The following is a 24,587-nucleotide window of genomic DNA, read 5'->3' as shown; positions in this document are numbered from 1 at the left end:
TTCAGAGAACACAACAGGGAATGTGGAGCTTCTGTCCGATTGTTGACCACACCAGGCAGACAAAGAGCGATCCCAGAGAGAGAAAGGAGACGGAAATCCCTCCATATGTGGTTCCTGTTTATCTGGAAGGTGACTTGACAGAACCACTCTTCCCATTGGAATGTAAGTAATCACTGTGAGGGGAGGGACAGGGCTGTATTTTGCTGGCCACAGGGCCACCACAGAGTTGGGCACACAGGAGCCCTTCAATAGGGAGTTGCTTGGGACAACCCATTTGGAAAATAGTTTGGTATTATCTAATAAGACAGGCACACCCCATGGCAGAGCAATTCTACTCCTAGGTCTAAATCTTTAAGAAACTCTTATGTAAGTGTATCAGGTTACATGTGCAAGAAAGTTCACAGCAGCACTGTTTGTAAGAGCCCCCAGATGGAACCGACCTAAGTGTCTCTCGACGGGATAAAAAAGTTGTGATGTATTCCTTTAGTGGAATATTGTACCACAACACAAATAATTGGCATAAATGAACTACAGCTGCAAGACTGGAGAAATGCATCAAAAAGGGAATGAAAGCTCAGAAAAGAAAAAGCAAGCAAGAAAAAGAAGACCTAGTAGAAGGTTCTGCAGACAGGGCAACCCTGGTGATACTAGATGTCTTGCATACTGAGGTTCTTGGGCTGGGCATCTGGAAGCTTCCCAACAGTGCACAACTTGGAAAGAAGCAACGGAGAGACATCAGCTTAGCCTTGGGCTCAATAAAACAAAGTGCAACTCTTAAGAAGAGAATTATTAGGCAAGAGGAAGATGATAAAAAATGAAAACAAAAGGTAATAGGCTCACTCCATCCTTGAAACCCTTCCTAATAGCTTAACAAAAAAGAACTTGGTAGCAAATTCACTTAGAAATGTCTGTAATTTATCATCTATGTGAAGTTTAACGGCTTAGTTTACCTGTGTACAGTTTTATTCTGTATTCCCTTTTATTATTTATTCATAAAAGGGATATTGAGTCACTCTCAAGTAAATCTCCTTTTTAATAAAAGGACCCGATACTGAAATAGAAGTGGATCCTAATACCCCATTGACTACTCTTTTGATGCCAAAGAAAGGGTGGATCTGTTTGCCTTCTAGGGTTGAGAGGAAGGAGGTGTCCCAGAATTAATCATTCAAATAGGGCTGTTACACCAGGAGAAGAGAAAAGAGTGTCAAGTCAGTGTTAAGAATCTGGGAAGGCTGCCAGCATGGTGTGTATGATTAGGGTGGATAAAAACATAAAGAGAAATATGGTCCAGTGAGTATTGATCTGTTTCCTTTTCATTTTTAAGGGTGGTTTACTTTTAAACGAAAATTGTGTGATTTTCAAATCGCTATAAGAACATAGCTGACTCACAGATTTCTTTTAAAATCAGAGTTTCTGTAAGCAGCACGCTGACAATAAGAGAATTTGATCTTATGCCCTTTTTAAGCATCTTTCATGATGGCGGAGAGTACGCTCTGAAGATTTCCATGAGACCTTCTCATCTATGGCCACCTTGCGGAGAGCCACCTCTATTGCCATATCTAAAGCCCATTAACATTTACAAATTAAAAGCCAGTGGGAAAGAACATAATCTTGGCAACTGCCTCTTGGGAAATCTTACAACTGCAAGAGCGCCATGGAAGAGTGCTTTAAATACCATCGTGGTTCATCCAACCTCCTCACAATTGTATAGGAGGGCATGTGGCCAAAGGCCTTGCAGGGAAGAGATCGGGGTGCCCAAGCTCATGATTGGTTGGGGGAGAATGATGCTGAGCGAGCCATTTAGCCCACTCTTGCTTCACGAGGAGTACGCCACATGCTTCTTTGCACATTCTTTTAAATCCTCGTGTGGTTGGCATTTGGAAAAATATCGACTGCAACCAGACGTCGCAATCCTGATGACAGCTCTTGAAATCCCGTCTTTCTCACAGCAACATCTACTGTCAGCTCCCCACCCTTGTCACCAGAGAGCATTCCCCACCCAAGTTGCACTCCAAATAGAAAGAATTTCAGATGTGCTTGTCCTGCTGTCTCCTCCAAAGGCCTTGACAAATATTCAGGTGGTAAATAGCTCGAGAGAAATGCTGCCGATAAAATTAGTTCAAATATTTCGCAGAAAACAAACCTGACACCATCATGATACTTGATAGCTCAGCACTTCTGAACCTTTCCAGACCCTCTTGCCTTCAAAGCCCAAACGTGGGGTGAATTGGGAGATTGGGATTGACATACATACACTACTGATACTAAGTATAAAATAGATACCTAATGAGAACCTACTGTATAGCTCAGGGATCTCTACTCAGTGCTCTGCGGTGACCTACATGGGAAGGAAATCCAAAAAAAGAGGTGATATATGTATACTAGCTGATTCACTTTGCTGTACAGTAGAAACTAACACATTATAAAGCTACTACTCCAATAAAGATTAATTTAAAAAAAATAAATTGCCTTTATTTTTTTCCCTTTCTAAAACCAACCCTTGCCACCTCCTTCTCTCAAAAAATAAAATAAAATAAATAAAAAAGAACAAGATGGTGATAGGATTGTCCAACCAGGAATTTTACATTACAAATAGCTGTGCTGAAGGTTAATATCCAAGGTCAGGTGTTATTAATATCCATTTGAATTTTGTTCCTCTGGTCTATGATCTCGTCTGAGTCACCTCGTTGATTTATGACGTGGTAGTCCCAGACCATCATTCATATTCCTGAAATTCTATTCAGGCCTTGGTATCAAACCCTCTCTTTAATACCCTTTTTGGTTGTGTCTGACCCGCAGCTTTACAGCCCTTCCCCTTATCTCCTTCCCACAGGTACCCCTATACCTGGTGTCCAAGGTCATTTGATTGATTTTACACCCTGCCAGCTTCTCCTTTTCCTTCATTTTACTGTAGAAAAAAAATTTTTTAACTCTTTTCTTGAGAAGTATTTCATGGGATTTCTCTCCCCAAAGCCAGTTCTCCACCTTGATTTTCAGGTAAATGGCCTCTTCAAGTATTGTACATAGGCCTGCTAATTTGTCTGTGTCCCACATGAGGCATTTATTTTCTCCTATGTAGCTGAAAGTCTTGGGCTCACACCCCCAGCAGGAGCTGACAATCCTCAGGACTTACTATGTGCTAGCCACACTAAGGGCTGGGGGCTTTGATGGATTCTCACGTAATCCTCACAACAATCCTATGGGGTAGCTGCCATTATTTTATTCACTCAGCAGATGAGGAAACTGAGGTTCAAGGAGGTTACAGAAACTTACCCAAGGTCACCCAGTACTAAGTGCCAAACTTCGGACCTAAGCTTTCAGTCTTTCTATTTCTGAAGCTTGTGCATATTATTACTTTTGAGCTGCCTTCCTCTATTATGATGATGATAACTGATGGGCAGTCATTATCCATGATACAATTGTTATACAAAAGTGGGCTTGGAGGTCTTTGCAAAACACATATTAACACTAAAATCATATCAGCATCTGGTATACTTATATAAAAACACTTTTTCTGGTACATCTAAAAATAAAATTTAAAAATTTGAACCATTTGAAGAGTAGCACATGCTAATATAGAAAGGTCTTAATTAGAAGAAAGAAAAAAAACCCATCAATATTCTTAGCAGCTCAAAAACCACTACAGTTAACATTTTGATATATACTTCTTGCCATTTTTCTATGCATAATTTATATATTTGTAGTCTTCTGTATATATAAATTTGAATCCTGTATTTCCTCCTCAGTATTATAATAATCACTTCCCCCCAGGTATTTTCTACTTTTTTGATTGCCATAGTCCCTAACTGCAGTCAGAGACACAGTAAGATCCTGGTCAACACACGCTGAATCATAAGATGAAATCTAGTCATTCATTATTAACTTCATCAAGTTATAGAATAGATAATACACAGGCATGTTCAAAATTTCAAATGTGAAGAAAGATATATAGTAAAAATCTGCCTCTTACTCTTGACTTAGAAGGATACTTTCTTGTACAGAGTTCGGAAGTCCAAGCTCCCAATCGTCTTAGTACCCACTTCTTGGAAACATATATCTGGATAACCCAGTTCCTTAAATTCTGGATTCAAGAAATCAAAGTCCAAAGAGACATTTTTCCTCTAGCAAAGGTCCAACTTCTTAGTTTTTGTCTTTTGTCCTAGAATTCTAGGTCTTCAGGTAAGTGACAGACCCTTCTAAAGAGCCATACCTACAGAACTCAATAAACAATCATAATCCCATACACATAATAATCCTCGTATTTTAAAGAGATGCATACATAAAGGACAAGGAAATAGTTTTATTACGCACCCTCATAGAGTAAAACAAGATTCCATCAGGAAACAAAAGGAGCCTTATTATTTCTCTTCGCTACATACCAGTGTGTCGAGTTCAGTATAACCGATGTTGGTGCTTCCATATTCATACATTTATTAGACTGTTTAGACAAAGTACCCGCACAGGGGAAGGCTGGCTTGGAGACCTTAGATGAATGTTTTCTAGTGTAGAGATTCTCAAAGTCTGTTCTATAGGATAATAGTTTCTTGGGATGTTATTTAGGTGTTCCAGAGAAAAGGGGGATTCCACAGACGAATAAGTTTAGAAATTTTTAAAAGAAGGAAATGAAAAAATGAAATTGACGAAAGAATACTTTCTAAAGAGTAGGATCCCACAGAGCACACCTTGGGATTCCGGCAGCTTTGTCACTAAACAGGTATAAGGTTTGGGACTAGGTGACTAAATTATTCATCACTGTTTGTGTCAGCTTACTTAGGTAACCATTTAATTGATATGAGAAAATTATTTTTAGACCAGTTTTTGCCGATAACTGTTAGAAACAGATCTCGAAGACCTCTGTAGCCTTGGGTTCAGACCTGTATTCTTTTCAACCTGGCTATACTGCTTGAGCAGCATGGCGAGCATGGTGACAACATTCAGTACTGAAATATTATTACTAGGCAACCATGAATCTCAAGTTTTTTCATTGGAAACATAAACTAGAAAACGAAAACTTTTAATGAAGAATGATCTTAAAAATAAAAGGTAAGTTATAGTTTGCAAATGCATATAACCGACACAATACTAATATCCAGAAAACAGACAATCATTGCAAATCAGTAAGAAGAAGAAACAATTCAATGGAAAAACGAGCAAAGGATAGAAACAGCCAATTCACGAACCACAAACATATGCCAATAAACGTGTGAAAGGACTGCCTGATTTATCAAGAAAATACAAATTAAAACAAGATAGCATTTCATATCTATGAGACTGGCAAAAATTTTTCAAGTCTGGCAACGTGGGCATGTAGATTGGTACGATTATTTTGGAGAATAACTTAGCAATAATTATAGAATAAAAAGTGCTTATTCTAAAACACAGAACTTTCATGTCTAGGTACATTTTAGGGGGCAGTGTTTTCCAACCTCTTTTGCATCATGGCACACATAGAGAATGATGATATTCATATAACACACTGGGGTAACCTGAGGAGGCTGCTCACAGCAGGAGGTGACCCATCCAGGGCTCTGTGTTTCCCTCAGGTCCCACCTGACTTCCCTGAGGGCTCAGGGACCCCAGGTCTTCTACTCAACTGTAAGGTACTCCTGTACTGCACTGGTTAGAAAGCTCTGCCCTAGAGAAGCTTGCTTTGTACGCTCAAAGAGATGTGTACAAAAATGTCCACCACAGAGTTTTTATTATACCCAAACCAAAAAAAAAAAAAAAAAAAAAACCAAAGTGGCAACAACAGCTTAAATGCCTGTTAGTAGGGGAATGAATAAATAAATTCTGTTATACAAGGGAACACAATATAGCAGTTAAAACTCATGAACTTGAATACAGGGGTGACTTGCAAAACCGTAATGTTGAGTAAGGAAAAGCAAAATGTAAAAAGATCTATATACTATATATCATAATATATGCATGCAAAATTTTAAAACAGACAAAACTGTACATACTCACATACCTGTTAGGTAAAGGTATGAAATTATTCATGGGCGGGGTATCACCACCTTCAGGGTAGCGAATGCCTCTGGAAAAGGAGGGAAGGCAGTGGGATTTGATGGTGGGTGAGGGACTCAACGGATATCTGTGCCATCCTATTTCTTAAGAAACAAAAGTAAATGAAGCAAATGTGGCTATAAGTTATGTGTTAAATCTAGGTAGTAAATACTAGGTCTCTAATATATTTTCACTATATTTTTTGTGCATTTGAAATATCTCAAAATTAAAAAAAAAACTAGATCAATGGTTTTAAGCCTGTATACACATTAAAATTACTGAGGAGTTTAAAAAATTTCCCATGACAGGGTTGCATCAGAGATGAACCAAGTCAGAAACAAGATGTTTCTTAAGATGGGGCCTGGACGTCGGTATTATTGAAAAGCTTCCCCAGTTATTCTAATGTTCAGAACTGTTGAATTAGATGATCTCAAAAGTTTCTTTCGAACAATATTCTCTTTTTCTAAGTATTTTAATTTCACTGTTTCCTCATATGGTTTCAAGTGAACACAACTGTATGAAAAGCCAGGTTCTGTTAATATTCACTGAGAATTTTCCTTCTATCAAAACCAGTTATCTTTTCCGGGTGCTTATGCATCTTTTGTTTTCTAGAACCACATATAGCTCCTCTCCCATTTAGTTCATTCATCTCTCCCCCTTTCTCCTACCACCTTTCTGAGACCATCCCAGCAGGAAAGTCATCCAAACTCCACAAACTTAGGCTCTGAGTCATTCGTATGCATTGCTTTTGAACATATTAAATAGATCCATATGCTTATCTATAGTAAGATATAGGTTTTTCCTTCACAAAATAGAATACAAAAAAAAAAAAAACCATTCCAATATGTACACTTAAAAAATTTTAAGTAGGCATCTAAAATGAAGCAGAAATTAAAAGTAACTTGGGCCAGAATTTTGAATATTAAAACATTACAGCAAATGGTAAAACATAAACGAAATATATGTCTATTTATATCCAAAAAAGTTACTCTTTCCCTGCCACATGCACAGAGACAGCTCTCATAATGGCTTCACTTCAATCAGAGTTGGATCACAAGTAGAACAGTAACGAAAGTGGCCGTTTCCAACATTTCTACCCCGAAAGGCTCTTTATTATCCTCTCCAACTTCAGAAATTCCTATGAAGTCATCATCAGCCAATCAGAGCTTCAAATGGTTTGAAATAACTCATGTAGCCAGCCACACTGAGTTGATATAGAATCAAAGAAATGTGACATTCTCCTTAGCCTGGGCAGTTGTGTCATGGTTAAACGTATGATTTCCATTAGATTTCCCAAAATGTGGAAAAATCGCTTTCAGACCTTCGGCACTACCTCTGGGGATACTTATTTTAGATTACAACCACTAACTAAAGTGTCATTGTCTTGAATACACCCTACCAAAATCTGATCTGAGGGACAGTAAGAAAGGGAATGCTGAAATACAATATATGTCAGCAGACCAGGGAAACTTCCAATACTACTTAACCGTCATTGGAAGGCAGACTGATATCCCAAGAGGGGGAAAAAGAAAAGCAAGAAATGCCATAGTTACAAGATCAGACAGACCTGAGTTTGAATCTAGGTTTTACAATTTTCTAAGGCATGACCTTGGTCAGGTTACCTAATCTCTCTAAACTTCAGTTTCCTCAGGTATAAAGTACAGAAAATAAATATAGTTACTTCCATAACCAACATCCAGATCTTGGTTTCTAATAGTATTCTCCAAGAAGAGGAACCAGGACTCCTGGTTCCTGAGAAATGCCTAATTCCAAGGCTGGGGCAAGTACTACATAAGATGAGCCTGGAAGCCAAGTGGAGCACCTTGCAGTGTCAGAAAGTAAGAAAATGCTCCAAAAATAAACAAAACAGGGGTTGGGGGTGGATGCCAAAGGGACATAAGAGCCAAATGAAAGAGTTCCCAATGACCAAAGCTGAGATAATTTAATCAACAAAATAAATAATGTGGTATTGGATTATAACCAAAAGTATAAAATAAATACCCTTAGGTCTACAGTGATATAAATAAATGATTGAATGAATAAATGCGGGAGAATAGACAAGTCACCCATATGGGAAAATTCCAAATAATTCCTGTAGATACTGCCCCCTCACATGGGCTGTGCACAGTGATTTTCTTCCAGAATACACTATTGCGGAAAGGAGGTAGGGGGTAAGGAGAGTAAATTTTCAGTGGAGAAACCTGACAGACACTACTTCAGCCAGGAGTTCAAGCAGCTTAACATTATCAGTGATAAATCATGTTGAGAGCAGGCACTCTTTTTTTTTTTTTTTTTTTTTTGCGGTGCGCGGGCCTCTCACTGTCGTGGCCTCTCCCATTATAGAGCACAGGCTCCGGACGTGCAGGCTCAGCGGCCATGGCTCACGGGCCTAGCCGCTCCGCGGCATGTGGGATCCTCCCGGACCGGGGCACGAACCCGTGTCCCCTGCATCGGCAGGCGGACTCTCAACCACTGCGCCACCAGGGAAGCCCGAGAGCAGGCACTCTTGATACGATGTGACGAGAATGGCACTTTACCTCTGTGGTCTTCCTCCCAATATAATTATGAGAGAAATCCAAATTGAGGGACATTCTACCAGAAAAACCTGACCAGAGCTCTCCAAAACTGTCAGGGTCACCAAAAACAAGAAAAGGCTGAGAAACTGTCACAACCAAGAGAACCTAAGGAGACAGGATGACTAAATGCATTGTGAGATCCTGGGACAGAAAAAGGACATTAGGTAAAATCTAAGGAAATATAAATAAAGTATGGACTGTGTTTAATAGTTATGTATCAATATTAGTTCATTAATTGTGAAACATGTACCATACTAATGTAAGATGCTAATAAGGGAAACTGGGTGGAGGAGTATTCAGGAAACCTCTATACTATCTTTACAACTTTCCTGTAAGTTTAAAATTTTCTAACATTCAAAGGTTATTATGAGAAATATTAATAGTTACCTCACGGGGTGGGGGGTGAGGGTCAAATTAAATGACAGATTTAAAGCATTTAGCACAGTGCCCGGCACACAGTACAAGCTAATACCTGGGAATTATTGTTGCTCAGCAGATTTAAGCAGAGTTAATTCATGAGCAGCTTACCAATTCATTCCAGAAGTAGAATACTTATATTACTTGGGGAGCATTAAGAAAGAACTAATGAATCCTACCATCTTACGTATTTACTTGTGTTTTTAAGCATCAGTAATCTTGAGAATTCTATTATTGTTATCTTTGCTGGGCGAGTCTATCCTGTCACTTTACTTTTCTAGTATTATTCTGCATGTCACGATAGAACTCTGAGTAATGAATTGGACAACACTTCTGGATTATTAAACTTTCTCTGCACAGAGCTGGGCAATGCTCCTTCTAATAACTTTCCTCTAATTCCATCTCCTTATCCAATGAATTTAACTTTAGTCATTTTATGAGAAACATGCTGCATACACCTCCAGCACACTGGACCATCTCTGCACTGCTACAGCCCTGCATGTGTCCTAAAGAGTGCATTTAACCATCTGGTGTTTGCTTCCCCCCCTCCCCACCCCCCCAAAAATCTCTGTCTCCTACTTATACATCCATCCCTTCTCCTTTGTCCATTAAGCCTCTTTGACCCTGCTTTCAACTCAAATTGGAAGTCACAGCAACCTCCTCTGAGTGTTTGAGTTAGCTTTGCTTTTGAGCACTGGAGCACATTACTGCAGGCGTTCTTCATGATCTCTCCCAGTCTGTCAACTCCCTGTGGGCTGAGGCCAACTTCAGCTCCACCTGGTAACCTTCTCCACATTTAGCACCAAGTTGGGCACATCCAGTGCTCCAGCAAACATTTATTAAAGTGATGCTAATTTGGATGCCATCCAAAAAGCAACTGAAGCACTCAAATGTGGGGATTCATCTCCCTTAGCAGAGACACGAGAGAGGGATTTCCTGAGGTGTCTAGGGACGAGTCCCAAGAACCTATGATAAAATAAAATACAAATAAAAGCCTCCAGTGACTGCCTTCTTTTCCCTAGCAGTTTTTTTAGTTTTCATAGTATATTTCTCCCTCTTCATTTATCAGAATCAGTCATCTTTTCTTTTTATTTCTTATTAATGCCATTTACAGTATTCCTGGCTAACTAGCAAATATAGAAATGGTTAAATCCAACAGGTTCCATTTCTTCAAGACCAAGGAAGGGAGTTTTGAGGTTGGACTGCTGATTGCTAAATTATACAAATAGATAAAAGAAGACTCGTATCATCTATCCATCCATCCATTCAACCAGCCATCCTCTTTCAACAGCATTTACTGATTGGTATGATATGCTAGGTGTTGTGCTGGGTACTAGAGATTCAGGGATGAATAAGAAAGCCCCTGCCTTCGAAGATCTCCCAGTGCAATGCAGGGGGGATGGCAGGGGGGAGGGGGAAGGGAAACAGACAAATAAATAAATACAAAGGCAACATGATAGGTGTCATCATAAGAGTAACGTGGACACTCTACTTGCCGGGACATATTCGTAGAAAAATGGTTGGCCAAAAAAAAAAAAAAAATCACTGTTTCATAGCTTTCTTCAAATAGCTTCCTTGTCTTGCAGAGGATACAGAAGGCTGAGAATGAAACCTTGCCTCTGACATTTCCTAACTCTGACCATCAGCAAGCCACTGAACCACCCTGAGTCTTAGCTTCCTCCTCTGTGCAAAATAGTATCATTGCAATTATTGCCTAAAAGTATCTTAAATTTACTGGGAAGATCAAATGGGAGATCTTTGTAAACTCTAAAGGGCTGTAAGAATATGAATAACTACTGTCACATTTATTGCAAGGCAAAGGAGAACATTTTCACCTTACAACCTCCTCTGCCCAACTCAATCCCCTTAAGAACTGGAAATTTTGTACGGTCTATTTAATCGATCTCCACTTTTCTGCTTTGACTAGACTGGTATTGGGTGGCTTCCTCAGACCTCTGGGTGCCCAAATATCAACACATGCTGTGAGAGAGACCCTGACGGGCAGATTTTAGGCATCATTAGAGGCGCCGCCCCCATGGCTACTGAGCCATGGGGTTAGCAGTTTGGGTGGTCTGATTTGAGAACCCTGTTTTTCAGTCTAGTCAGAGACCAGTTCATATCCTGGGGCAACAAAGAAACAAAAATTAAAAATCAAGAGATGCCACATCTTAAAAAAGAAAGCTTGGATCCCGTTTGAAAAAGGTAGTAGTGATTAAGAAGGGGAATAAAGGCAAGAGATGGTGAGTGCCGGAATACCGTCTCCCACAGGCTGGCACGGGCTTGGCGTCCTGGATAGATCCAAAGCAAAAGGGCCGACAGGATGTGGAGCTTTTCTTGTGAGCCCAACAAAGGTAAAGATCCCTTAATCCACACCAAAATAAAACTGAAATGCAAGCCGACAGGAGCCCGGACCCAGCCTGACCTCTTCCACCGCGTCACTGTCCGTCCTCCAACCTACTGAGCTCCCGGGCCATGCTGGATTTCACCTAAAAAATGCTCCCTTGTCCCACCCCTCCCCCTCCATATTCTTCTGACATTTTGTGCCACCCAGACAGCAGCCCCAAATGCCTCCTTGGGTGACATCACAGATAGCCATGGGTTGCTTCTGGTATCCCATCTGTTCCTGCAGGCCTGGCCTCCGCGAGGGCGAGATGCGAAGGGAGTGTGGAGTGGAGGCTGGGCGGGGGCGGGGTGGGGATCGGGCCTTTGAAGCTGTTTTCTATCGGGCGCTGCAGCTGTCAGCGTTGGCTGCGGAAGCCCGTGATTGTCCTTGCAGCTCCCGTTGCCCGCGGTGCACTGTGCTTTGGGATATTAATTGGGCTTTCATTATGCGAACGTACCCAGAGGCTTTTGCGGTTGATTCCTATATCTATATTGATTCATAAAAAATGCCAATAAATAACAGCTCTCTCAAAGCAGCTTTGCATGTTTTGGATAATGAGTTGGTTGATGTCCCACCTCCCCCACTCCCCCATTTTTCTTTCCTTTTTTTTCTTTTTACCCATTACCGCATAATAGATCACAGAATCTTTAGGACAATGGACAAGCACATGGGCTAAATCACCTTATTACAGTTCCATATAGTTGAAAAGAGGCTTAATGCTAAATTATCAGATCCCGGCTATTGTGGAAACCGAGAAAGAATAATGCTCCCAAATAACCCGGTGGTGCCTCTGTGGGCTCATTGTCTGGGGATCTATTGGCCCGCCTGCCACGGGAGCGCTCCATTGACTCAGCAATCCCCTGAAATGAACAGTGCGGCCCAAATTCGGGCTGGAAGTGAGTCTCTTTTACTTTTTGGTATATTGGAGGTTATAGGATATTTTCAGGCCTGGCCTTTCAAAAAAAAAAAAAATCTTGTTTTATGTTTGTGGGTAACTGTGGGCAAAACTATGTTATTAGATTCGAAACGCCCCAAATTCGGCATGTCACAGACGACTTGGGCTCACAGAATTACCGTATATTATCCCACATAAAGTGGAGATGAAAGCAGAAATTGTACATCCGTTTCATTTCACTGAAACTTTTCAAAGGAAGGAAGGATGTTCATTAAAAGTTAACAGTGACACAGCTGTGCAGAACTCTCAGAGAAAATGTCATTGTCACGGGAGCCTGACTGTGACCAAGTATCATTCTCCGTAGCAGAATGTGAGGTTCCTGTGGTCTGTTGAGCTGTTAATGGCATTGAAAAAGAAGAGCGGTGCCCCCAGGAGAGTGGCGATGCAGATGGATTTTGGAAGGCCATTGTTCTAGCCCGCGTGCCATAACTTTAGCAAGAAGTAAATATAATTTTGTTTCCAAAAGCTAGGTAGACTCAGAGATCCTAAGGAAACTCTTCTCATTTCTGGGAAGATGGGTTGGACATCATTTCTTTGTAATAAACTAGGTCCAATTCTCTCTCTGTCTCCGTTGCTCTCTTTCTTTCTCTTTCCCTTCTTCTTTAAATAAAAGGCCCACAGATATTAGATGGGCAGCAGTGGAAATGCAAAACAAACAAACAAAAACACCCCACTGCCTACTAAAACTGAACTTTAACAAGATTGCTCTTGTCCTGCTCCACTGCCTACTGTTTCTGCAGTATTATATTTGGTTGTCTCTCATACAATCTCTGAGAAAAACAAGAAGACAGGGTAAACAACAGAGGTTTAGGTAAATATGCAAAGGTAACTGTGTATTTCTGCCATTAGATACATTTCTCTTGAACTGCCTCATGTAAATGTCCAGCAATGGCCATGGAAGTTTGGGTAGTAAAGATAATAAGTGATAATTTGGGGGGAAACAATCCATATTTCTCACTTCCAAGAGATTTTAAAATATCCAATGTGATACTTCTCTTTATAATTTGAAAAATGGGTTAGTTAGAGAATAAACATCTATTTTTTTTTTTCAAGATTTGAGAAATTCTTCACAAGTCTCTATCTGACTCAAGACTAAAAAGAGACTTGGAACCAATTTAAGAAAACCATCAAATTCCTCTTCAAGACCACATTAAGTAATGATTATACCTTCGTACCAATATTGTCTTTCAATTTAATGGGGAAATAACAAGACAGCCAGCAAAATCATGCAAAACCTTTATCCAACTGAGGTGTTCTGCTGAAGTAGCTATACAAATGCACCTCTACTAATTACGGTATATTAATAAGTAGGAAGATAAGATTACATTCAGAAGGGCACAAAGAAGATGTAATGGGCATGCACCGCCTTTCAGGGCACACAAGATAAAACAGAAAAATGACAGATATTCAAGGGATGGAGCCGTTCTGTCATTCTTATGGTTTTCTCACGTTGCTCAAATGGATCTTCACCAGTATAACGTTTCTTATAATGGCCTCCATTTATTTAGTGCCCACTATGTCCCAGGCTCCATGCAATATGCTTATATAATATGAATATTTCCCACTCCATTATCAGAAATGGCAAAGACCAATGGCTCCTTATTTATTTTTAATAAGGACTTTGGAGTGGGGTGTAACAGCAGAGATATGAAAAGGACAAAGAAAGGTATTTATCTGCATTTGGTAAATTCTTTTCCATTTTTCAGCTTAATTTCCTCTTGACTAAACTCACAGCAACTTAGGACTTGCGGGAAGGGGATAAACCTCAGAGTATCTGTGCTATTTCTTCTCCCTGAAATGTCTGCAATTTATCCTCCGGCCTCTTCTATTCTTTCCCTCACGATTTCCAAACAATCCTATGCCAGCCCTGTGAAAGCCTGGAAAACCAGCCCTGCAAGTGGAGGAGCCTTCCCCAAAGTGGTCATATTTTCTGAACCTCAAAGCAAGACACATAGCCTAAGAAATAGGGGCATTTGAAAGAAAAACTGGCTCAACTTTGTGAAATTTAGACTCTCCCAGAAAATCCAAGGCATAGCGTTGACATTGTTTTAGGAATCCCTGGGTTATAATTCAGGACTGCACACCCGACAACCCAAAATTCAGCAGAGACTGGAATTCTTTCCACGTCCTGAGTGGATCTCTGACTAGGTTCCTGTAGGCTCTGCCTCTCTCACAGTTGGGCCATTTGAGAACGTTTGCTCCAGGTCACCTTCTCCTGAGTGACTGTCTCAACTTCACAGGCATGAACAAACAGAGGGTCCCACAGCTTGAGGGCGACTGATGTATCTTTACGGAGCAAAGCAGGCTGCTAAAAACAAAATAGAACAGGAACAAAGAGTTCCTGTACATGCAAAGTCTCTGCTCCACTCACAGTCTAGCTCTGACATATAAGTCTTTTAGATGGGTGTCAACTCACTCAACAGTAATATTCTAGAAAGCCATTCAGCCAATGTGTTTGAGAGACAGGGATCTGATAACCTAGCCACTTGCCGCATATGGCTACCGAGCATTTGAAATGGGGCTAGTGCGAATTCAGATGTGCTGGAAGTGAAAATACCTGCAGGATTTCGAAGATTTAGAACACAGAGAAAAAAAAAGTAAAATATTTCATGTACAACTCTAAAATATTGGTTACATGTTGAAATAATATTTTGGAAATATATTACTGGAATTAATTTCATCTGTTTCTTTTTTTTTAATGTGGTTATTAGAAAAATTTTAAATGACGTGTGTGGTTTATGTTTAAAGTTCACATTTAAAGCTCGCATTATACATCCCCATTGAATATCACTCATCCAGATAGTTGAACAGAGAAACAGAACATGATTGCATAGGTCAAGGCAACAGATTTTTAGAAATTACCTTTGCTTTGCTCTTAAGTTTGCAGTTGACAATAATACAAAACTCCTACATACACGATGAGAAAATATTTTACGTGCATATCTTTTGTACAGATATATTTTTTTATTAGCACTGAGTCGCTTTTTAAATTAAAAAATAGGCAAAGAATTTTTAGACAATTAAAATATCAGCTTGAAATACAGACTTGCAGATACATAGTCTTCAGTTTTTAACTTTTAGCATTCTCAGAATCATAAAAAAATATTTTTTTTGATCTCCCAGCCCTCAAAAGATTATTAAAATAAGTTTACTTGGATTCGATTTTTAAATTCTTTAAACTCAGAAGTTATGTTCAAGTCAAAAAAAGTCAATGTTATGCATTTCGGGAATATAGTCACTACTCTGAGAAGAAATAAAATATTACAGTATGCAGTGGGAGATGTTTAAAAGTTGCATACACATTCTGGGTTTTATCGTTATTCTTAATAATTCAAGCACGTTCTTGTTTTTTTAAATTAAGCAACTTGGTAAATAAATATTTAACATTTAATTTAAGCAACAGAGTTTTGCCAGAGTGTACTCTGTGCCCGGCCAAGACGCGCAGGCTTCAGATTCTTTCACCCGCATGTTGAGATCATCTTATATGACGATTTTACCTTGGTGCATATAACAGCTAATCAGCTATAACAAACAAGTGCTAGATCAAAGGCAAAAACACACATTTTTCTTCACTGGCAAGTCCTGGGATTTAAAACTTCAATATCACCTCTAAGGCATGCTTTCATAATAAGTAGTATCATACAAATATCAGAACGCATTATAAACAGTAGCTTTATACTGTTTACTTAAAATCATTTCAGTTTATACTTACAGTAAATACTTAATCTTTAGACATAAAATGTTTTCACACAAGGACAAGATTCTTGCTTGATAAATGCGCAGGGATGCTATATTTCTTACTCAGAAAGCTTAAAAATATGTGTATTCAGAAATGTTTGCCGTAGTACTTGCAAACCCAAGCTTCTTCATGCTAAAAGAGATCAATCCAAGGCTGACACCAAAGGGATGGTGTTGCAGAATAAAAACTATATATTTTTTCCCTTTGGAATTTTTTTGTTTAATTTTGGGGTTTTGGCCCAACTTTGGATTGTTGAGGCATCAGGTAAGAATCTGTAAAAACATATATCCTCCCCAAGCTGAGTAATATACAGACCACAGCTGTAACCGAAGTTAAGCCACCAGCTAAGAATAAAAGCACCAGAAAACAAACCAACCAAAACCTAAAGCAAACAACATGCTTATCACACAATAACTATTGAATAATGCAAATATTAACAACGCAAACCAAGCAGGGGGCCTCCATCTCAGGAAGAAGAAAAGCCAGCGAATAGAAGGCAGTGATTGGGAAATCAGGTCAGCTCTTCCTCCTCGGTAGAAAAAGTGGATCAGGACTGACATCTGCTGGCCTTGTTAATGGGATGTACCCATTGAAACAAGGGTCTTGGAAAACAAAACATTCTGGTGGGGTGATACTGCATCACTGGGAGGGGGGGGAGGAGCTTGGCAAAGGCCTTCCTGATGGGCCGCCTGCAAAGTGACCAATCAGCGGCCGCCCCTCCAGAAAAGAGTAGCCTCAGTGTTTTCCTCTCTTTGATGTTTCACCTTCATAACCAGGAATGTTTTTCCAATCACCCTAAGAGGGGACAGAATACTACATAGGTGGATTTCTCATTAGAATTACACGTTTTGAGAAGTAGTGGTCAACGAGATACTCAACAGAGCTGATGATTTCAAGTCTTTACCAAAAGACTCATTGGAGATTAAATTATTTTAAAAGGCTAAATGTGTGTCCACAGCCTGACAAGCTCGGTGGCTTTCACCCTCTTGAAACTTCATCAAGTCAATGTCCCAGATCTGACCTTTGTCATTCCCTCTTGTACTCCCATCACTTCTCCCCTGGAATCCATCTGACTGCACAGATATCAGGTTTGGGAGATTTTGTCCTCATGAGGACTTGCTTCCAAGCTCTGCAGTCTTAGTTTTCTAAGCACAGTGTTATCCACCATTGGGAAAGGCAAGTTCCCATTGTCTTGGAAGGTATGAGAAGCCTGGGACAGGGTCTATCTTACTCAAGTCATCTTCTGGGCATCTAGCATGGTCCCTACTACATAATAGTCACTCAAAAAATATTGATTGCTTTACTTTGAAAGTTTAATATTCTATATTCCCCCATGTTGCTTTTAGGAATGTAATTTCTTCTTGGTGGATCTGAATAGAGCTGAATATTCTAATATTTAAGTAGATACACTGGTTTTAATTGCAAATAAGCGATGATGCTGAGTACTCTTTGAGTCTCTCACCAGTGCTCACTTCCCTACTATTTCAATCTCATCTCTTATGGGAGGCACAATCTTACTGTTTGTAATAGTAAAATCAGGTCATGGGTTGTAGAAATTCTTCTCCAGAACAATCCTTAACATGCTTCCTCTCAACGATAAAAGTGAAACTGGTGGGCCAGAAATCTTTCCCCCTCTACCCTTTGCTTATATGACTTCTAAAGTGTGTCAAAGTATATGTGACTGTGTCATATACATGTGTGTACCTTCTGGTATATGTGTGCATGAGTCTCTGGACATAAACAACTCACTTAAAAAAATATTTTTTATAAAGCATATAGAAAAAATGAAACCTGGAAAACTCTCCCAAAAGACAGAAGGAGGAGAAAGCCTGAAACTTTGCCAGTGAGTTTAAGAGGCATACTAATGAGGCACCATCTTTAACAACACTAGCAAAAACTATCCGGCCTAGGACAAAGCAGAGTCAAACTGCCACCTCAAACGGCATTTTGGAAGGTGGAGGCCAAATAGTGCATATAAATCATTAGCTTTAAGGTGAAAATTATTAGCTTATGTCAAAAAGTGTACAAAACCCATTTTCTCTTTTCACCTTCTGTACTTTCTTCCCAGCTAATGCAAAAGAAGAACAAAATAGTTTCACTTTTCTTAAATATAGCTGGAGTAAAGGTTCTGTTTTTGGGGGGTTTTTTTAGAAAAAACTCTGAGAAGATAATTCTGAGTATTTATTCCAATGGTTAACACTGTTATGGATTTCAGAATTTATATATATATTTAAAATCCTCTAAACCCCAGTATTATTTTCAGATTAAAAAATAGATCTTAAAGAAAATAAAGGGCTTAAATTATTGGGTTGTATCATCTCAATATTTATAACTCTAATCTCAACAGTTTTGTTGAAAACATGTTAATTTACATTTTGAAAAAAAATGAAGGGGGAGATTAAAATCATCCTGCCAAAACCTTTGCAAAGCATTTTGCTTTTTATATACCACGGTAACCTAATAAAGACACCATCACTTGACAGATGGCGTGGCATATTAGCCTCGAAATAAAGCACTAGATGCCAAAATTATTAACTCCAACATGCTCAGCAATAAAAAAAAATAATTTCTGATTCTTTTTTTTAAACATTTTTCTCTTCCCTTATGTCATCCTGCAACAAAAAGTACTCAACTTGTAAAAACAGAAACAAAACCACCCTTCAGTACCTACTCAAAGGCCGTTTGCAGTATACAGGAAGTATTTGAAATACGGAACCTGGAAAAGATCACCTTGGTTAATAGTCTCAGTCCTCTTTAAGACCATTTCAGCCAACACATAGAGACTCTCCACTTTCGCATGGTTGGAGCAGAACATTTCTTTTGTCATGCTGTTGCATCTTTATCCCTGCCCCCCTCCAAACATATAGTTGATGGGATAAAGATTTTCCTCAGCTCTGTACTCCTGAAATCTAAGCCTCGTGGCTATGACATGATGTCGTAGGGGTAGGGCTAGGTCTCCAGGCCATGATGAGCCCTGCTCAAAATAAAGTCTTGTCTCTTTAAGAGATGATGGATTTTTGCATGCAGCCTCAGCAGCCAACGCAAGGCACTCACGCCAGGTGGCAATGCTCCCATATCCCTGTTTTAGGGTGTGAAAGTAAATGTGGGGTACCCCTTTCCCTGAAATTTCTCCTGCTTTTATGGAGGCCGACATTCTTATTTTGTAATTTTTTAGAATCTTCATTCAAAATTTGAGTGACACTGGATTTTCCCTTCCCTTCCTTTCCTCCTCATCTTTCTTCCTTTCTTTCTGAAGCTCTCATTCGGCACATCACTTTTTAACCTCATCTACGTCAGGACAAAAAAGGGAGTAACACACATCACAACTTTTTTTACTAAAATAATACAGAAAGAAAGAAGGTTATCTTGTTTAGAGAGGAAACGATTAAATGTTTTTGCCCCCTGTTGGCCTGCTGTCTTTTAAAATATTATCATGTTATTTCAGTGCTACCTAAAATATCTACAAATGCAAACCTTTCTCTGCCAAAGAGATGTCATAATTTGCATTTCCAGAAAGGAATTCTATGCTCAGATTCCCATTAAACAGACTCAAGGCCACTAACCGACTAAGGAAACACCTCAAGGAGAACATTCCAAATATATGGACCAAGGACATGAAACTCTTTGGATAATTTTTTTTTAATTTCCAGATTTAAAACTTAGTAGGAAAAAAAAAAAAAAACTTAGTAGGTCCTTTCTGAAAGGTGACACTTAGAAAATCTTAAAAATAATCTGGCAATATTTACTGGTCTTTCCTCCCACCTCAGGTGTTCACTTTCCTTTCCATCATGTAACTAGATGAGTGCTTCCACATCCAGAAATCAGGCAGGAGACACTTCCAAGCTGTGGGCTTGATATGTAATATGGAAGCTATATTACTCTTTTTGTTGTCTTTATAGGTTTCAACAGTCCCTACCGGCTGTCAGAAGAGCCAGGAACAGAAGCATCAATAAGCACACTTACTGGGCCAAGGATTCTTTTAGTCAGTAAATATTTGTTGAGTGACTACCAAGTACCAGACATTATTCTAGGCACTGGGGACACAGTAGTGAACAAGAAAGGTCCGGATGAAGGCAAAACCTCAGAATTCTCGTTGGACAGGAAATAAGCTCATACACACACACACACACACACACATATACAGAATAAAGTAGGTCACTTCCTAATTTTTAAAATACTCTCTCCAACCAGCTTGGCATTTGGGGCTGAAACTTCCATCATGGAACTGATTCCTTTGATTTAGCTGACTCTCTGTCTTTATTTGGAGACTATCTCATCTTAGGAGCCATAATGGGGGAAGGATCTGTCGCTCACTCTATGAGCTAAAAATGCAGAGTTGTTTTCCCCAGCTTCTTTGCAATAAGAGAGTAGCTACATGATCTAAGCTCAACCAATCTGATATGTTTGCTCTTGGCTTTGACTTGGGAGCTAGTGAGTTAAAGAAACTAGGACCACAGAGAACCCATTCTGGGTGTGGATGGTGTAATAGCAGCAGCAGTGTTATCCTTCAAGGGGCAGCCATGTAATGACAACATCCTGCTTTGAGGCTGGGGGCATCGGTGGTACAAGCTTCAGCGTCCAGCCTTTAGCAGCAATAGCAACGGCGCCCTCAATCATTTTTTGTTTGCCATGATTTTGGCAGGGGTTCTAGTTTATGGGAGAGACTCATTAGTTTTTCACCCATTTTCCATTCCTCCTGGGCATACAGCTGGATTATATCTTTCAGTCTCCTTTCTGAGTTAGGTGTGACCTTATTACTAGGTTCTGGCTTATTAGCCGTCAAAATAAAGATGCCACTTCCAAGGTGAATCCATAAAGACCTCCCACCAGATCCTTTATAATCTCTCTACGTCCATCTTTTTTTTTTTTTTTTTTTTTGCGGTATGCGGGCCTCTCACCGTTGTGGCCTCTCCCGTTGCGGAGCACAGGCTCCGGACGCGCAGGCTCAGCGGCCATGGCTCACGGGCCCAGCCACTCCACGGCATGTGGGATCTTCCCGGACCGGGGCACAAACCCGTGTCCCCTGCATCGGCAGGCGGACTCTCAACCACTGCGGCACCAGGGAAGCCCTCTACCTCCATCTATTAATTGACTGACAATACCCAGGATAACCTGGAAATCACATGTTTAATACGGCACAGCCTCCATCAGCCTGGGTCCTCGAATGACTGCAGGGAGTGAACCCTCCTCATCAATTAGATTTCAGTAAATGTGAAACTTCTATTGTATTATGCCATTGTGATATTAGGATTTATCTTTATAGAAGCTAAATTTTCCTAACTAATGTACCCATTTGTACCAGAAGTGGAATGTTTCCATAACAAAAACCTAAAATGCATGATTTTGGGTAAGCAACGGCGATGTCAGTGGCAAGGAAACTGGCTTTGGAGGCTGGAAAGACGAAGATCTATGTTATGCAGCGGAAAAATCTTTGATAAAACTGTCTCTTGATATAACTCAGAAGACAAGTCAGGTGTATGCTGATTCTTTAGCTCTAGGGGAAAGGGTTGGAAAACAGAATGTTTGTAGCAATTTGCAAAAGAGTGGATGAACTCAGGCAAGAATTGGCTTGCTTTCAAACAAAAGTGAAACCGAATGTCAGAAGCCAGAGCTGCTGAAAAGTTGGAAAAATTGACTGCTTCCAAAACTCAAACAGTAAGAAATCAGATTGAATATGATTTAGCCCTGCAGCTACGATCAAATCAAGGGTGTGGTCTTCCTGTCTAAGCTTGATGGCCTTAGGCTGTAGATGGAGACAGTCATTGTGATTAGGAAGCAAATCATAAATCGGGTTTGACAATTATGACCAGGAAAAGAACTTTGGGTACAGTTACTAGCACATGAAGCTGATTGGAAGCAAATAGATTAGAAGTCTACTAGGTTTTTGAGGGAATTATACTGCCAAAGAAACCATGAGCTTGGACTAAAACAAGCCTTTGAGTATCAAAATAAATGTTGGGCCCCTAAATTTATCAGCAATATATGGGCTTTGAAAGCTACGCAGCCTCCAAGGAGGGCATACTTTCCTCCAAACGTAACAGAGGTGGCCAAAGAAGAAACTTCCAGACAGTGGAGCAAGGACCCATGAAGAACAATGGACAAGAGAGTTTCTCCCAGGAAGCAGATCTAGGGTTTATTCTAGAAGCTTTCTTCACTCCCAGGGTAGGGTTTTCAGGAAGCCTGCCCATTAGAATTTAACATCTCTACGTACCAGTGATCGCTGGCTATCTTCTCTTTTCCACAGGGGTGGGTTTACTATCGTTTTGTTCTTGTTCTCTCATTGTATATCAGATGCTGTTGGGAGGAGGTAGTAGGTAACTTGTCCTTCTAGGTACTGGTAGCTAGACCGTGAGGAGTGATGGACCTGAACCTGATGGAGAATACCGAACATCCCTAGAGAATCTGAGCTTCGAGCCAAATTCAGTGACTGGACAGTATTTGGGGTTATCTTTCTCAGGGAGGAGATGATTGTGTTCTCTTTGTGGACGGAAGCATGGCCTAGGTATTTGGTGACAAGAGGATGGGCTGGAACAGAGATTGCCTAGCTGTTCCTCTTTGTTCCTGGGCCCCAGCTGGACTATATTTCCTAACCTCTCTTACAGTTAAGTGTGGTCATGTGACTGAGTTCTGACCACTAATATGAGAACAGAAGTGATGGATGTTGCTTCCAGACTTGGCCTGTAAAAATTTCACACATGGACCTCCACTCTCCCCTTTCTCCTATTTGCTGACAGAATGTTGAGGCTCAAGGCGATCTTGGGAGTCGTATGTTGAAAATGTTAAGGCTCTCATCAGCTTGACTTCTTAGTGAACGCATGGAGCAAGCCCTCACCTCCTTTCCTTTGATTCCAATTGAACTTTGAGTGAGAAATACAGTATCTTGTCTTAAGTCACGGAGATTTCACAGTTTATCTGTTAATACAGATAGTACGTCTGTATCACAATGTACTGGTTGCTGCCTTATCTTTATTCCTGCCCATTTTCCAAAGCTGGTGTGGTCTTGGCCACGCTGTGAGCTTCTGAATATCCTTCCAGTGTATTTCTTTTCTGTGTGTCATTCAGAATTGGTTTACTTGTTTGCAACTAAAATCTTTGATTGGTAGATTAGTTGTAAAAGTTAAATAGTGTCCTTAGCACAATGCCTGACACCTAACCTTTCTACAAATGTTAAATTTCCCTTTGGTTTAACTGGAAGAACCAGTTTATAACTTCCATATGAGTCAATAATAGAATCTATAATAAAGTCAGATAATATCTCAATGCAAATCAAATTGTTGTCTCTGATTCACTGACCAGCTGCCCATGCCTAGAGGAAAATGTTGTATGTTATTGGTAAATTGCGATGAGATGGGGAGAGGAAGTCTCCAATGTTGCTGAGCTGGGGTAGGTCTGAGGAGTAGTTAGTCAGGTGCATGTCGCTGCTCAACTCAGGGGCTGAACTCAGGTGGGAATGAGCATTCAAAGGAATCAGATGGGAAGCAATTTTGTCCACTTAATTTTTCCAAGGGCATCATTACTATATAATAATGCAGATACTGTGGAATAGAAGTTCAGAGCCTTCTCAGTATGGGAAACGACAAGCGTTACTTGAGAATAAAACTTGATACCCAGAAACCACACGAGGATGTAGAACATTTCCAAAGGAGAAGCCCTCAGTTCCTATGGTGTAAGTTTGTCTGCACAGGACAATGTTAATGAGGAAAATATACCTGCAGGTAGGTAGAATTTTACCTTTACGGTTATATTTTAGACCATAAGGTTTAGTTAGTTTCACTCTTGGTTGCAAGGGATAGCCAATTACATTAGTTCAAGTAATTAAGGCTTATTATAAAGACCCACATGATAATAAGGGAGATGGAATTTCCCAGAAATCCAAGAATATGAGCCACATTAGCTAAATTTCATGGATCTAGAACCATGAGATCATTCAGAATCTAAGTTTATCTCTAAAGACCGCTGAAACCTGATTCTGTATATCTTCATTCTCATTCTAAACCATGAACATATTTCAGCTACTTTTTTATATCTTTCTTGCCATCAACTATGACTGATTTATTCCATATTTCTTTGCTCTATACTTAGGGTGTAGCTTTCTTCCACCAATAGGGTCCAATATGGTGGCTTGAGCTCCAGCCATCACATTCAAGTTTCAGAGACCAAGATAGAAGAAGGAATAGAAAAGAAAAAGAGGCAAAATGAATGTGCCTCCTGTCACTGAAAATAAATTCCTGGAAGCCAAAAATCTAATCTTTATTTTAGATGGCCACAAGTCCAACAAAAATTGTTTTATTAGTGTGGAAAAAGAACATTAGAGATTTTGAGAGGTGAGGAAAAAAGTGAGATGGAATCAAAGAGGGAATAGCAGCCCTTAGAATTGTACTTAGCTTATTTTATTTAACAAACACTGAAGTAGTACTTATTAGGTTTCAGGCACTGTTCCAAAATGCTTTACAAATATCAACTCTTTTCATCCTCATAGCAACCTTATGAAGTAGGTGCTATATTATCTCCATT

The 24,587-nt window shown here is 39.8% G+C and overlaps 1 protein-coding gene across 1 annotated transcript in view; it reads left to right on the top strand.

Moving 5' to 3' along the window:
• LOC117312625 (uncharacterized) overlaps positions 1-23,314 on the top strand; it is an 88,807-nt gene extending 65,493 nt beyond the window's left edge. The window contains exon 3 of the mRNA XM_073806119.1: positions 19,973-23,314. The gene's annotated coding sequence lies outside the window, so the exon portion shown is untranslated. The remainder of the gene's footprint in view (positions 1-19,972) is intronic.
• Positions 23,315-24,587: the final 1,273 nt, after the last annotated feature.

The sequence above is a fragment of the Tursiops truncatus genome, chromosome 6 (genome assembly GCF_011762595.2).
Source record: "Tursiops truncatus isolate mTurTru1 chromosome 6, mTurTru1.mat.Y, whole genome shotgun sequence".
Taxonomy (NCBI): Eukaryota; Metazoa; Chordata; class Mammalia; order Artiodactyla; family Delphinidae; genus Tursiops; species Tursiops truncatus.
This window is presented reverse-complemented; position numbering and strand designations above follow the sequence as displayed.